Source organism: Oreochromis niloticus, unplaced genomic scaffold (genome assembly GCF_001858045.2).
Source record: "Oreochromis niloticus isolate F11D_XX unplaced genomic scaffold, O_niloticus_UMD_NMBU tig00002136_pilon, whole genome shotgun sequence".
NCBI lineage: Eukaryota > Metazoa > Chordata > Actinopteri > Cichliformes > Cichlidae > Oreochromis > Oreochromis niloticus.
In genome coordinates this window covers 3,053-17,797 of record NW_020327578.1, presented here as the reverse complement: position 1 = coordinate 17,797, position 14,745 = coordinate 3,053, and the positions used below count along the sequence as shown (strand labels likewise).

The window sequence follows — 14,745 nt, the reverse complement described above, 5'->3', positions numbered from 1 at the left end:
ATATTTTATAATAATTTCAATTGAGAAGTGAAAATGTGTTCAGGGGTGGATTGTGAGATTTTTCTTTAAGTGGCAAAGCCATTGTTGTTTACACATATGAAAGTGTTACATCTGTAATATCTATTATAATGCATGGTTAAAACGATTCAAATGCAGTAAGTATACACATTTCATATAAATATAGTCTATAACTTTATTTTCTTTAACCCAGATAATAAAAGATTTCAGTTAGACAGAATTTTGATTCTATGTATTGTGTAGCCTGTATAATAAATAAATATGTAGCCCAGTAAGTGTAAAATCCAGAAATCTACACTGTCATGACCACTTTTTAAAATCCACTATGTTAGCTGACATGTCAGCGCCCTCCAGAGGCCAAGAAACATAAGACTCATACAGGTCTGATTCCAACTCACATATGCATGTTTTTACATGTGCATGTAGAAAATCATCTTCTTGACACACTGTTGATAATGATGGATTTAAACTGAAAAGCAAAATGCAAACAAAACCAAAAGGAGAGAAAGACTAAACAACTAAAACCTAAACTGGGAAAAACTGAAAAACAAGAATAAAGAAAATAAAGACCTGAGATGTGGACCATGCATCATCAAAACCTAAACACAGGAAATGCAGTGAATAACACGCAGACAATCCAGCAACCAAAGAAGAAGACAAAGGGCTTAAATACACAGAGGGATAACGAGGGAATGAGACACAGGGGGAGAGCTGAGCTGGGAGAAATCACATACAAGGAGACAGGAGGAAGCAAAACTGAAAACACTAACACAGCACATGAGACTGTCAAGTCTCTGTCAAGTCGATCCTAGATATTAGATTGCTATGAACTGGTGGTAGTGTGGACTTGAGGCAGCCAGGTATCCCAGAGTGCATTTCAGATCACAAGCAGCAATGGTGGTGATGCTCTAAACTGTAAATAAAGTTTTGAAATACCCAGTTTTTCTGTCACAAACTATACTTTTAATAATGTTTTAGCTGCAAATGTAGTACTGTAATCTTTACATGTCTGGTCAGGTTGTCAACATAGAACATGTTTGCAAAAGTGCTCCGATGTTTTTGGAGATGTCATTAGATCTGCTAACAGTTAGCTGACAGAGTGTACCGAGCTGTTTTTAACTGTTTTTTACGTTAGCCAGTTAGATTTTTGTGTTCAAGATGTTGCATCTGCAGATTCTCATTTGCTGCTGATTCAGGAAATGCCCATGTTACCTGGTGATAGTCACAGTTTAACGTGGGCAGCTGCAGCTTGGTATAACGTAATGTCTGCGCAATATTGTGCACAAGAAAACCTGCTTTGTTTCCTGAGCGCAGAGCTGCTGGAGCTTGTGTTTCATTCAGAGTGACTGACCTGTGTTAAAGATGACAAACGTGATTTAAAAAGAGGAGATGGACACTGAGAAAACTACAGAGCACTTGAACCATGAACCCAACACTGGACTTAATTCACTCAGCTTCTGTCTGTCAGGTCATGTTTACTTCACCGTTTTATTTACAACTGAGCAAATCAGTTTGGCTCAGATTAAAGTCAAGTTTAATAACTGCATAGTTTTACTGAAGTTTAATGTCTCACTGGAGCACATGTTAGACTGAACCACTCGCTTTTCTTTATTATCTGGTGTTCATATGTGTTAGACTTTGTTAAGCATTAATTTTGAACTAAAACTAAGATTAAATAAGTAAATGTGTCAATAATTTATTAAAATTGGAAATGAATGAATAATTTATCAAACATTTCAAATAAAATGAATGGCTATTTCATTAAATATTGTAATGTTTATTCAATTAATTAATTCCAATTTTAATTAATAAATGAAACATTTAATTAATTATTTAATGGCAGAATAAATCAATTGATTTTGGCACTCCTGGCCCGCCACACTATGGCCCCTGGAAGACTATGGTTACTGGTGTCTCTAGCTTCACGTGTTGCAGATCAGAAGTCCTCAGTTCAGAGCTGCAAATAGGCTAGATTTATTAAAAGTATCTCTATTGCTAAAGATGCTGAGGAGTAACTAAACATCTGACAGGCTGAGCAGGAAAGTGCAGGAGGGACAGGTGCAGAGGCCATGCACAGAACTTGACTGCATGCAGAGGTGGAGCCCCTTACCCTACCCAAGTTAAATAAATGTAAGTGTTTGAAAAAAATGTACCTCTAAAATACTTTTATTGCAGCATGTTCATTCACTCATGAGCTGCTGTAACATGAATTGCTGATTTGGCACCTCAGCATGCAGTCAAGTGCTAGAGTTTTACTGATAACCTACTAATTTTATTCAGGTGTGTTGCAGCAGGGAAACATGGAAAAGTTTCGGGACACCGGCCCTCGAGTTTGACACCCGTGCTCTTAGTGCTTCTTAGTCTTCTGGGTGTTGATCCCGCTCAGTCTGAAGGTGTGTTTGCCAGGTCAGATGGCCCAGGACGTGAGTGGGCGTTAAGGCGCCTGGGGAGGGATCTCAAAAATGGATTATAGATGGCAGACAGTTGGTGTTGTAAACCGCCGCCTCTGTTCAAAGATGGTCGCTCACAGTGGACACTCACTCACTCACCCCCTCCCTCCTGCGTCACAGCTTTTTCTTCTTCTTGGTTGGCAACCAATGTTAAGGCGCATTACCGCCCCCTGGCTCACAGCTCAGTGGACATTTAGATGAGAAAATATATATTTTACACATTTAAGGAAAATACTAATAAAATAAAAATAAACAAAATAAATGTTTATTAAGAAATTTTGATAGGAAATTGCTTAATTTTAGAAATGTTTTTTCTCTATAAAATAGCTTCTTTCTTTTAGAATCACTCATCTTAGCAGTAGGATTTACATGAAAAGAGAAACAAATTATGTTTGAGTGAAAATGTACATTTTTGCACTCTCTGGTCAACTGACAAAGTGAATCAAATGACTCAAAAAATTCGATTCGCTTTGGTGAGTGACTCATTAAAACTCGATTCAGTAAAAAGAATCAAATTTACCATCATTAGAAAGGAGATTGGCGCTAATTTTGAAATAACACTCCCACGTGGTTACGTTGTGTAGATGAGTCACGTGACCGCACAGCCACAAATCACAGCAGAGCCGGTAAAAGGGGGCGGAGCAAAGTGTGTGTGCAGGAGAGGAGTCGAGCAGAGAGAGCTGCTTTTTCATGAAACGGGAGGAAAGTAGTGAACTTACAGGAACAAATACCACTACCAACGTTTGGATCGATATCTGCATCGATCTGCACACCCTTGTCTCCTGGATTGTAGCTGAGATCAGCGTGAACCACGTGGGTCTCTGCTCCCTGATCTGTTTCCTTTTTGGAAAGACTTCCAGCTTCATCGCGGAGTTTCTCTCGGTTTGTGGGCTCATCTAAAGGTAAGCACCGAGCTAACTTTAATGTGGGTTCAGTTTATGTTGAGTTTAGCTCTGTTGAGAATAATAGATTGCTTGGTATACACTGGAGTTAGACAGACTGTAGAGTTCGTGATTGCTTGCAACATTATGAAATGGCGGTTGCTATGGGGTAAGAATACATATAGAAAAATAGTCTTGGAATATGAACAAAAGGATGGGCTGCAGGGCAGGAGAACAGCCAACCCCCACCCCCAGGACAGGAAGCCACAGGTACAAGCGTGGGGGAGGGCAACCCCAGGGTGAATAATAGAGATTAACAGACCACGTGACTTTCGCGCATTGCATGCCGGGAACTCGTGGCAAAACAATCCAAATGCAAGCATTTGTAGCACCGCAAAACGTTCATTCTCTGGTTCCAATAAATTCTTACTTTTTCTTTGCCCGCCAAAAAAGGTATGTACAAAACGAAGGAGAACAATGTGACCTGAAGTTACTAAACTTCATGAGTGCATACACTCATGAAGTTTAGTAACTTCAGGTCACTGCAACAAGCCCAGGTACAGTTTACCGACGGATGGGTACAGGACCTTGAAATGCACCGTGTAGAACGAAAGACCATCGTACATATCATAAGTTTACCGGTCTCACAAATCGTCTTCATAAATACACATTCGTTAACCGTTTATTAATAGGACCTTTGAGCTCAACGGTAATTAATTAGTAGTGGAAATAATTTCTGGTACACATTACAGAAATGTAGCAGTGACAATAATATTGTACGCTGTAATCGTACTGGGCAATTAGTGATACAAAAAAACTGTTTTATCCTGTGAATAAAAGTATATGTTTTTGTCAATGTACCGTGGTAATAACAGCAGCGAAATGCAATATTGTGTTAGGACAATTCACTATTTATGCACAATAAACAAAGGAGCATAGAGCGACAATTTCTGTTCAGCACCAGACTTGCTTGTAACCTATATCACCAATTATGTTATGAAAAATGACATATTAACTACTACAAAACACTGACCTTTGTGGGAATGCTTGGAGCAGACTAACATGTGAGCTGGAGTGTTCTGGGACGTTATATTTGGTCTTTGAATGGCTGCAATCCAGGCCATCTGTCGCCTGTTCTCTTCAACGACATAATCCGATAACAACCGATCTCTTTACCCGTCGGCTTCCCGTGGCTGTCATGCGACCGGCTATTGCGGTTAATAATACAACAGCTTCTTGCCATTTTTTGTGTTTCTTTTTATCGCTGTGTAACTGATTTCAATTGAAAGCCTGCGTGCGCTAGTACCTCTTACCACGAGTTCCCAGAACTCTTTGCGGTTTTACCCCTGAATGACGTCACATTTTCAATCTCTATAGAGAGAGAGAGAGAGTAGTGGAAGCCTACTGAGCAGGGGTGCCAAAGGGCTACCCCCGCCGCTCGTCCCCCCTTACGCTATAAAGGTGTGTGTGAGGAATGCTCCTCAGATCAGCCTTTAGAATAGGACTTCATAGGATGATCTCCAGATGCGTCTGTATTTTATTTACTCCCAGCCAGGGGCGATTCTAGGATCAGAGCTTTGGGGGTGCTGAGCACCCAGAGAGCTGCCCAACCAGGCAAGGTAAACCTGTCTCTGTCAGTCCCTGCATCCTTAAATGTTGTTCAAAAAGCCAGGACAGTTTGCCACTTAATTTTACCCGTTAAAGTATGCTTGTAGGTAACATTCACAAAGGTATCATGGTTTGGCACTTAATTTTACCCATCAGAGTGTGTTTCTGGCTGTTATTGACAAAAGTAGGATGGTTCGCCACTGAATTTTAGCTGTTAAAGTATGCTTGTAGCTCAGATTAACCATTTAAAACCAGTCGGAGCGGGCACGCTCCGTTTTGCGTAACTATTTTTAAATCCCGGTAGCTCTGCAACCACGTAAGCTAGAGCAATAATTTTTTTTACATATGAAACCGGAGAAGTTGTACTTGCATCTTATGCCATCAGCTTGTCCTAGGTCACGGTTTTCTTCCACATATAGCTTTGCAAAAACTGCATAAAAAGCGCTTGCAGCAACAAAAACAATATTCCAGAAAGACGTTTTGCCGATCCGATCAGCTGTTCATAACACTTCCTACGTTGGAATAGACGTCAGCGCAAACTTTCGCATGTCCGCCATTACCTGCCCGAAACCGGAAGTGACGTCATTTTCGCGGAAATGTAGTTTTTTTTACTATCAGGGCCTCAGAGCCTATACTGGTGTTTTTAAAAGTTATCTTTGACTTTATGACTTTCTGTGTCGTTTCTGGGATGCTTAGAACTCGAATTGCACTGCTGGAAATAGTTTATTTTGATGCATATGCTGCTTTTTTGCAAATTTGCACTATAATATTTATTTTCGTTTTTCCTGCAGTATATAAAAATTGGTGTATTTCAAAAGTAAAACTATGAAGACACTTCAAATAAATTTCCTGTGGTGGGAAACTAGTTTGTGCAACTTTTTTGTATTTACAGTTTTGAGGGATAAGCCTCTTAAATTTCTCTAACTAGAAATATATGTTAAAAAAACAAAAACGATTTTCACTTTTTTTGTAGTTTATTGCACTTTTTTGCAATTTATGTAATTACTATGCACTTAATGCATACATATTATTAAAATTTGGGCTTTATTGGTTGTATTGATGTATATCAACTTGAAATGCTCCCAAAATTGGCACTACAGCATGTAAAAATATAATATAAGCTCTGGCGGACTTGGTTCTATGGTAGGTCTTAAAGGGTTAACAAAGGTAGGATGGTTTGGCGCATGTGCAGAAACAACGGATAGGATGGTATGTCAGGTAGGATGGATTCCCAGAACACCGGCTCTTTGAAACGTGGCAGCAAAATGTTGAGGAAAAGCACAGAGTTTTTTAAATGGACTAACAATGAGGTGGACTTGTTGCGGTGAGTAACACAAAAGTAAAAAGTTGCAAAAGTGATTGAGAGTTAAATAATTTCAAGAAATCTGGAGCATGTACAGACTGATATTAATCTTTAATAGGACTGTCAAAATTGAGAGCAAACAAAACAACTAACTCATAAAGTTAACATGCGTCATCGTTTTAGAAAGTTTTCGCTGTCCACACTGCAACGCAAATCCACCGTTTTCAGATGTACAGGGAGTGCAGAATCATTAGGCAAATGAGTATTTAGTCCACATCATCCTCTTCATGCATGTTGTCTTACTCCAAGCTGTATAGCAGGGGTCCCCAATCTCAGTCCACGAGGGCCGGTGTCCCTGCAGGTTTTAGATGTGTCCTTGATCCATCACAGCTGATTTAAATGGATAAATTACCTTCTCAACATGTCTTGAAGTTCTCCAGAGGCCTGGTAATGAGCTAATCATGTGATTCAGGTGTGTTGACCCAGGGTGAGATCTAAAACCTGCAGGGACACCGGCCCTCGTGGACTGAGATTGGGGACCCCTGCTGTATAGGCTCGAAAGCCTACTACCAATTAAGCATATTAGGTGATGTGCATCTCTGTAATGAGAAGGGGTGTGGTCTAATGACATCAACACCCTATATCAGGTGTGCATAATTATTAGGCAACTTCCTTTCCTTTGGCAAAATGGGTCAAAAGAAGGACTTGACAGGCTCAGAAAAGTCAAAAATAGTGAGATATCTTGCAGAGGGATGCAGCAGTCTTAAAATTGCAAAGCTTCTGAAGCGTGATCATCGAACAATCAAGCGTTTCATTCAAAATAGTCAACAGGGTCGCAAGAAGCGTGTGGAAAAACCAAGGCGCAAAATAACTGCCCATGAACTGAGAAAAGTCAAGCGTGCAGCTGCCAAGATGCCACTTGCCACCAGTTTGGCCATATTTCAGAGCTGCAACATCACTGGAGTGCCCAAAAGCACAAGGTGTGCAATACTCAGAGACATGGCCAAGGTAAGAAAGGCTGAAAGACGACCACCACTGAACAAGACACACAAGCTGAAACGTCAAGACTGGGCCAAGAAATATCTCAAGACTGATTTTTCTAAGGTTTTATGGACTGATGAAATGAGAGTGAGTCTTGATGGGCCAGATGGATGGGCCCGTGGCTGGATTGGTAAAGGCCAGAGAGCTCCAGTCCGACTCAGACGCCAGCAAGGTGGAGGTGGAGTACTGGTTTGGGCTGGTATCATCAAAGATGAGCTTGTGGGGCCTTTTCGGGTTGAGGATGGAGTCAAGCTCAACTCCCAGTCCTACTGCCAGTTTCTGGAAGACACCTTCTTCAAGCAGTGGTACAGGAAGAAGTCTGCATCCTTCAAGAAAAACATGATTTTCATGCAGGACAATGCTCCATCACACGCGTCCAAGTACTCCACAGCGTGGCTGGCAAGAAAGGGTATAAAAGAAGAAAAACTAATGACATGGCCTCCTTGTTCACCTGATCTGAACCCCATTGAGAACCTGTGGTCCATCATCAAATGTGAGATTTACAAGGAGGGAAAACAGTACACCTCTCTGAACAGTGTCTGGGAGGCTGTGGTTGCTGCTGCACGCAATGTTGATGGTGAACAGATCAAAACACTGACAGAATCCATGGATGGCAGGCTTTTGAGTGTCCTTGCAAAGAAAGGTGGCTATATTGGTCGCTGATTTGTTTTTGTTTTGTTTTTGAATGTCAGAAATGTATATTTGTGAATGTGGAGATGTTATATTGGTTTCACTGGTAAAAATAAATAATTGAAATGGGTATATATTTGGTTTTTGTTAAGTTGCCTAATAATTATGCACAGTAATAGTCACCTGCACACACAGATATCCCCCTAAAATAGCTAAAACTAAAAACAAACTAAAACTTACTTCCAAAAACATTCAGCTTTGATGTTAATGAGTTTTTTGGGTTCATTGAGAACATGGTTGTTGTTCAATAATAAAATTATTCCTCAAAAATACAACTTGCCTAATAATTCTGCACTCCCTGTATTTGTTTTCAAGAGCGTTTTCAAACCACTGCGCTTTCCATCAGCGAAAACGCCGTCTCAGTGTGGACCGGATGCCAAAATGAAGAGAAAACGGTGCATTTTCAAACAAAAACGCGTTAGTGTGGACATAGCCTCAGGCTACACTCACACTATTCAGCTGGTGTTTCCACTTCAATGTAGTCCACGTCTATTCCATTAAAATATGCTCTACAGTGTCAGTCCCATACTAAACACACTAATCTGGCTAAGTGTGTTTTGCTCTCCCACAAAACCATCTTCACTTGTGTCTCTTTCTTCTCTCTGTACTAAAACTAGAACCTCTGTTGTAATTTAACACTCAGTGTCTTCCGTGTTGGGTGATTCTCTGCGTTCTTCCTCCTCTTCTTGCTTCAATCTCAGGGGTAGACTGCCCTGAGATGTTTTTCCGCAGACTAGGGGATTATTCTGCCCCTGCAGTTGAGATTTGAGACGGACAGATCCGATATTACGTATTGGTCCAATACTCTCCTAAATTACTCGATCGGTTATCCAAAAGAAATTCAAAATTTAATCCGATCTTTTAAATATCACAAAAGCACTTCACAAAAACTTGCGGCATAGCGTAACCCAGCTCATAACCATAGCACGTCGGAGCAGCATGCGTCACGTGATAGAGCGGCTGTGGCGTAAGAGAGCTGTCGGTGTTCTGGTGGAGCATTTGGAGCATCGCTACGAAACCAGCATTTCATCTCCGAGAAAGCTGTCCCAGAGAAATCAAGAAAGCATTCCCACACTAAGCTTAACAACCGATATATGGAGCAACTGCCTCTTCTTCTCTCCCCCTCAATCACCTGATCAATGATCAGCTGATTGGCTTTTCTGTCGTAGTCTTGGATCCTGGACCCGACCTCACGCATGCAAAACCAGTGTGCTGTGCTGTGCAGTTTCTCAACAATGACGTGCATTTTTGGAGATATGTTCGGCAAATAAACAAAAACGTCATATTGCCAGAAATGTCATCACTAAAAACACTAAGTCGAAAATCAAGCCTTTTATCATCACAGTCTTGGTCTGCCAATAAACAATGGCCTAGTTTTTATTTTTATCTTTTGTAAAGACAGCATCTGTGAGGATCTCCTGTTGCTACTTCAATCATGAAACTGATCAATGATCAGCTTCTCGGCTGACTTTCATCCTAGATAACTTTTATATCTCGTCGGGACTGGATTTTATATTCCTGATGGAAACTTGGCTTGGACGCGGTGAGTTTTCTTCTTTCTCGGAACTCCTTCCCCCCGATTGTTCATTTTTCAGCTCTCCCCAGACCAATGGTAGAGGTGGAGGGCTAGCTTCAGTATTTAAAAACGATTTTCGCTGTCACCTCCCTTAAAGCAGGATGTCTTCCAGTCTACGATGGGTCCACTGTGAAGGTGCAATAACATGGGGCCCACTTGTGATAACATTCTACATGCATGTATACAACTGGTGAACACTAAAGTGAGGAAATAATATTACTATTACTAATGTGTTATGATTTATAAAAAAAGAAATGTGGCACTACAACATGAATAACACAGCACTGGTGAATACACACAGAAATGAACAACTACAAGATTAAGTCTGCATGGCCCACAAGCTCATGCGACCCTAGGATGTCGCTGTCATCTTCCTGCTCCTGGAAAAACATACATACATCCACCCTTTCCTTGTCTGCTTGGAGTAGGTGCAATCTGCGTATCAGTGTCAATTCAGTGAACCATTTGTCCCCATTATCAGTCCAGTCTTAGTGCACTCCTCAAACATGAAAAGAAAAAAAGAAAATACTACAAAATATAAAAATACGAAAGTCTAGTTTTAGGACTTGCCAAAGCATACTCGTCTCCTTAAACTGATAAATCAAACCAAAACTTATTGACAGGTTCCACTTGGTAAAAAAAAAATGTAGCCGCCAAATAAATCCCCAAAACATTCATCCACCAGCCACACACATTTCACACAACCCTAATGTCCTATTAGATAATAAGTTTCTTCCCATGTAACCAGGTGTATGTCATGGTAAAGCCTCCCCCACACATTTGAATTTAAATTTATTTAAAAGGGACAGTGCAGTTTGACATAGTCCAAGTACAAAACATGAAACTGATTTAATGCACATAAGTTTATCGCTATTGCTAATTTTCAACAATTGTCCCTTGTTGGGTTTACAATCAAAATAAATACATTTTACCATACATACATTTTCATAAAGCCAAAATACATCGTAAATACAACTACAATTAATAGACAATAAAAATAAAATCATTAGTTAAAATGACTACATCTCTGATTTCCCTTTAACCAAACTTTAACCTTCAATGGAAAGGATCTGATGTCTGTAATCAATTTGATTTTGGTTGGACGTGTGTTCCACAGATTGCAAGCCTTTATGGAAAATGCCGACTGACCAAATTTAGATCTGCGATATGATATCTTGCAGTTTCCGTTCACCATGCTTCTAGTAATACGATTACTATCTTGTCTCTGGATGTATCTATTAAGACACTCTGGGGCCATCCTATTTATACATTTAAAGACTAATTTAAGAAAACACAAATGATTAAATCTCCTAAAACTAAGTAGATTATATTTCTCTAAAATGTGACAATGATGCCAGGGCTGCACGATTTTGCATAAAATGAAAATCTCGATTTTCTTTACTTAGAATTGAGATCACGATTCTCTCACGATTTTCTTTTCCAATATAAATATTTATTGCACTTATTAACTGCACATCAACTTCCTAACAGTTGAGTCTGAACATAAAAACAATCAATGTCTCACTTGTCTACTCCTACGTACAAAACCTTAAAATACTTCTAACAATACCATTTTGAACAGTATTCTTTCCGTGTGTAAGGTGATGAGAGAGGTAGGTAATAGGTATGTTTCTTAAAATGTAAACCACAATTATTACAAAATATAACGCTGAGTTCGGCTGGACCATAAGTCTGTCATTGCCGTGAAATGTTGTACTGCTTGTAATTCCGTCTCCACCCTTGTCCGACACTGCGTGTATAGAACAAGTAGTGCAACATTTGAAAAATAGTTGCAGGACGGCACTGTGTAGCGTTTGTCTAGGGTGTTGATCATTTTCCTAAATCCCTCGTTTTGCACAGTGTTGATGGGAGCCATATCTTAAGCCAGGTGATAAGTAATAGCCTCCGTAATTTCTTTGTGCCTGCGGGAGTTTGACGTGTATGGGGAAGCGCTGTATAAGGTTCCCGTTATTGATGTTTGGGTGGTTGACCGGGACTGATTTTCTCCTGTCACTTTCTTGGCCTTTACAGCTTCGTCATATTGCACTTTATGGTGACGTTTAAGCTGGTTATACAAATTCGTAGTGTTAGCTTGCGGTGCTGCTACTATGGCAAAACACAGCTTGCAAATGATATCTTTTTGACTCTCATCATCTTCTTTGAAACCAAAAAACTTCCACACAGAGGAACGAGAACCTTTTCTTGGAATTAATGTTACAGTGGGGTTGTCATTCTCACCACCATCAGCGAGCTTTTCCTCTGCACTCATTGTGTTTTCTCCCCTCCGCCAGTTTCTCTCACGTGCTCGCCGTTGTTTTTTCCCTGCCAGCTGGCTTCTGTATGACGTGGTATAAGGCTCCGCCCTTGTCATTTGTTGAGCAGGAAGAGTGAGCGCTTGTTTTCATGCAGATTATGTCCCGGATCAAAATGCAGTACAATCGTCATCTTTTTTTTCCCCTTTTTTTTCTTTCTTTTTTTTACATCGTTGTCATTTGAAAATGAGATCGCACATAAGTATGAATTGAGATCGCGATTTTCTAGTGTTTAATTGTGCAGCCCTAAATGATGCCATCAAACAGATTTTTTATCCATTATTTTTAAAGATTGGTTATATAAGGATACCACAGGCTGAATTGTAGGTGCTGCTGCTTGGGTCCAAACTGTCTAATATGAAAAATGAGAATATCATGGAATGCTGTCACAGTCTGGCAGAGGCAGACTGTATGGAGTGAGGTAGAGGACCCAAAATGCAGACAATATGGAACGTGGAACAAAACTTGAATTAACAAAAAGCGAGCCGTTTAATGAGGTTGGTTAAAAAAAGGCAAAACAAAGGGCAAGGCAAACTGAAGTAAAACTAACATTAACCTAAACTGGAAGAACTAAACAAACAACATGAAAAACTTGGACATGAACTCTAGAAACATGGTATGGAAAACATGGCGTGAACAACAGACGACCTGACAAAGAATGACCAGAAACACAGACTAAATACACACAAGGGTGATTAGGGGAAGTGGAAACACATGGGGAAACACCTGACACTAGTCTGACATAACGAGACAAAGGAAGCAAAGCTGACTACACTGACATAGGACACAGACCTTCAAAATAAAACAGGAAACATGAGACGCAGACATGACATTACAAACTTGATAACATAAGACACGCAGCATGAAACACAAAGGGTGAGGGAAACTTAAATATGGGGAAGAAAATACAAGAGGAATCTAATAACCAAATGAACTTCGCTGACCTAAAGAACTTAAACATAAAGCATAAAAATCAAAAATGAACTAGAACTCAAAACACTGGTTCAAAAGACCCAGGAACGTGACAAGTGCATAAATAACTGAGCTGCTGAAGCAGGTATATGGTGCTGAATTAACTCAAAACAATTCAGATTAGCCTTGACCGTCTTAGCAATCTTCTTTACATGCTTGTCAAATTTAAGACGTAAATCAAAAATTATTCCTAAAAACTTAAAATCTTTGACCTTCTTTATTTCTTCGTTCCTTAACTGGATTTTAAACTTATCATTTATCTGATCATCAGGAATAAGAAACTAAGAATCTGTTAGTCTCACTCATTTAAACCCTCTGCTGCATTCTGTTCACCCCTGCTATCATTCAATCATCTTTCCTAATATAATATTAGTCCACTAGTTCATATATCGCTTCTCATCTCACTAAGTGAACCGAACAAGATGATAAAATCAGAAACACAGGCTTAAAATACCATCTGGTATTCATGAGCTTCATTGCATGTGTGTGTATGTGTTAGTAGGATTAAAACATTCTGTGCTTATGTATGTCGTTTTAACTACTTTCCCCTTTTTCTCAAACAAATCTGTTTACTACACCTTCTTGTTTCAGAAACGTCTAAAGAAGAAAGTCTCTATTGTAGTCAGGCACAGCTAAATTCTGCTTGTGAGTTAACCTAGCTAACCACACTGTGTGTTGTTAACACCTTTAACATGTACCCCCTCGTGATGTGTGCCACTTCCTCTATGTCCTCTATTTGTACCACCATATGGAGCCACACACATCAAAATACAGAATTCTTAGATGCTTAGATGATGAATTGTGGAATAAATTCTCCATTTGTAAAATAATTTTAGAATTCCACATTAACAAAGTGAGTTTCAAAATGTTTTTTAAAAACCTCATTACCATCCTAGGGGAGCTAGGATGGTAATGAGGTGTTTGAAATGTTGTAGGTGGCTGAGTTTATACTGCTACCATTGAGACTGATCGGGACTCCGTCTTTGTGGATCTATGGAAGTCCATATATACAGGGTGTAGCATCCCCTGGGTAAAGGCGATGACATGCAGGGGGTCAGTGGTTTTTTCCTTTCAAGTTCTTGTAGGCAACTGATGACTTTCTATTTGTAGTTGCTTCTGGGGTTTCACCTTGAAGCTTCATAGGTATTGTTGTCACTGAGGAGTTTAGTCATGTTTATTTGCTCTGCTTCTTTTTGTCAGGGATAAAATACATATATATACTTTTTGTGTCCCAGCTGAGTAACAGGAGGAGAAGAGTCTGGTGGTGCAGCAGAGGAACAATTTCAGCCATTTGGACTCAGCTCAGCCACTACAGAGGAAACAATGACTTCAACACAAAAGGTGAGAAAAACATCACAGTTACACTGTTATTGAAACTGTGTGTACAGCTGGTTGGTTTTTAAAAACATGTTAACAGCAGCTTTATCTTTTCCATCCTGGGCTCCTCCATATATACAGAATCTACATTCACAACCAAAAACCACAGAAGTTACAAGAAAATACAAAGATCATATTTTCTCTACACACATTGAAACAACAATATCATCAGTTGAAGTCAAAGATTTTTCTGAAGTAAAAGAGTTTCTCTACTGATCAATATTTCTTCAATAATGTCATTTTCATTACAACTCTCATTGTAGCACATCATTGTAATGTGATACTATCACCAGAAGGTGGTGGTAACACACCTATAATGTGTTTTTGTTGACATGTTTGATTCCACTGATGGAGGGAGTTTCAGTTTGTTCCACGACTGCATTTCACTCACTGCCTCTGTTTGTATCTCTGTCACTGCAGGACCAACATGGAGCGAGAAGTCAGCGCTCTCAGGAGGCCGACAAACCTCACAGAAGAAAGGGAGAGAAAACCTACAGCTGTGATGAGTGTGGGAAGG

General features: G+C 39.8%; 1 long non-coding RNA gene across 1 annotated transcript; it reads left to right on the top strand.

The window, feature by feature from the left end:
* The first annotated feature begins 3,102 nt into the window (after positions 1 to 3,102).
* On the top strand, positions 3,103 to 14,129 carry LOC112844910 (uncharacterized). Its single transcript, XR_003217678.1, has 2 exons — positions 3,103 to 3,370; positions 14,087 to 14,129. It is a non-coding gene; the product is annotated as an uncharacterized LOC112844910 (long non-coding RNA).
* The last annotated feature ends 616 nt before the right edge of the window (positions 14,130 to 14,745 follow it).